The sequence below is a fragment of the Limanda limanda genome, chromosome 18 (assembly GCF_963576545.1).
Source record: "Limanda limanda chromosome 18, fLimLim1.1, whole genome shotgun sequence".
NCBI classification, from domain to species: domain Eukaryota; kingdom Metazoa; phylum Chordata; class Actinopteri; order Pleuronectiformes; family Pleuronectidae; genus Limanda; species Limanda limanda.
In genome coordinates this window covers 21,150,017-21,151,648 of record NC_083653.1, presented here as the reverse complement: position 1 = coordinate 21,151,648, position 1,632 = coordinate 21,150,017, and the positions used below count along the sequence as shown (strand labels likewise).

The following is a 1,632-nucleotide window of genomic DNA, read 5'->3' as shown; positions in this document are numbered from 1 at the left end:
GTTCATCCAAAGTGTCAGTAACTGACAAAATAAAAAAATTTTAACGTCAACATTTGGATACCCTTGGATTCCGTGCCAATATTGTTTTACAATGAAGCTGTTGAATTAAATGTTGTATACATTAACATTTATATGCTGGAAATGACAATGAAATGAGGCTCATATAAAAAATAATATAAATATAAATTACAAATATTTTCAAGTGGTAAAGAAGAGAAGTGTGAACACCACAGAAGCAATCCAAGATTAGGATCTATTTTAACACAAAAATCTGAGGTGCCATAGTTTACTCTATATACATGTCATTAGCTACCAGTATTTGGCATGCAAGCAAAAAACGATGCTGACATTCAACATGATAAGCTAATGACAACCTACTCCAGCTCATTTCTCAAGGACTGCAATTTAACTTCAAGCTGCTTTCTCCCATCATCAAGATTTAACAGGACAACCTGGATGAACTCAAAGAAGCCACTCAGCTTCTCAGGGTAGCTCAAATGTAGAGCATAGATCAGTCCACACAAAATTACCAGTGAATCAGTTCAAGATCTGTGAGACATTACAACTTGATTTGAGAACGATCAACACATGATGAGTTTCAAAGGGAACTCCTGCAGGCACCTCCGCTTCATCCACCACTGCAACCAGAGCCACTGCTCCCTCCTGGGTTGCCTCCATCTCATCCTGAAAGGGGAATACATGTCCAGTGTAGTTGAGTGTACTTTTACAAACCATATAATATGATTGCTGTGTGGACCATTACCTTTGAGTTGTTCATATAGTGAGGGCAGAGTTCTGGATTGGGTATATTTTTGTTGCTTATATTTTTCTCAAAATAGCTGATTAAGACATTAGTTACAGATACAACATATTATGTTACTTTTAAAAGTTGGTGTATGTAATCATTCCTCCTGCATACTGCACTGCCTGGTTCGGGCATATGTTATGACTGAACAAATACAAAAACATCTTTGGAAATAGATTGAATTAAGTTAAAATGCACTCATTATCTACTCACCACTATGCTAATGTTTTAGGGGTAAACAGCGTTGCAGCCAAATCCAATACAACTGGAGTAACTGAAACAGAAGAAAACAGTAATTGCCTCCATAATGCTCCTGTGGTGTTATCTAATCATAGTCATCTAAGTGTCCATAAGCCTGTACATTCAAATTCAAGTCGAGACGGCGTCATTTACACCTTGTTTTGTAGCCTAAATGTCAGCTTCCGGAAGTAGTGATGCTAACGCATCCAAGACATGAAGAGCAGCAATAAAAGAAGCACGTTACCTTGCGTGGAGGACGTATCGTCACGGGGTTCTCCGTCAGTAGTGAATAGTGAGGGCAAGATATGAAAATCTGGGAAGTAAATCCTTACCAAGAAATTTCTTCACAATTGTGTTTAGGAAGGTATGTAATATCATGTCTTAAAATGTTGAAATTCAACTCCCGTGGGAAACCTCCTAAAAAATTGCTCAAAGTTGGGGTACCTGTAACCGATTTTTGAAAAATCTAAAATGTTAAATTTGGCTTTAAGTAACTTGTGAGGGGTCAAACTAGGGGTTTTTCATGATTCTGAGTTGATTGCAAGCACTAGTTTTTCACCAAAACCACTCCTTAGTGCAAAAACAGC

At 37.6% G+C, this 1,632-nt stretch overlaps 1 long non-coding RNA gene across 1 annotated transcript; it reads right to left on the bottom strand.

The window, feature by feature from the left end:
* Window positions 1-429: 429 nt before the first annotated feature.
* On the bottom strand, window positions 430-1,324 carry LOC133024032 (uncharacterized). The gene is made up of 3 exons (XR_009683100.1): window positions 1,290-1,324; window positions 1,019-1,079; window positions 430-684 (listed from the first exon to the last, which is right to left on the bottom strand). It is a non-coding gene; the product is annotated as an uncharacterized LOC133024032 (long non-coding RNA).
* Window positions 1,325-1,632: the final 308 nt, after the last annotated feature.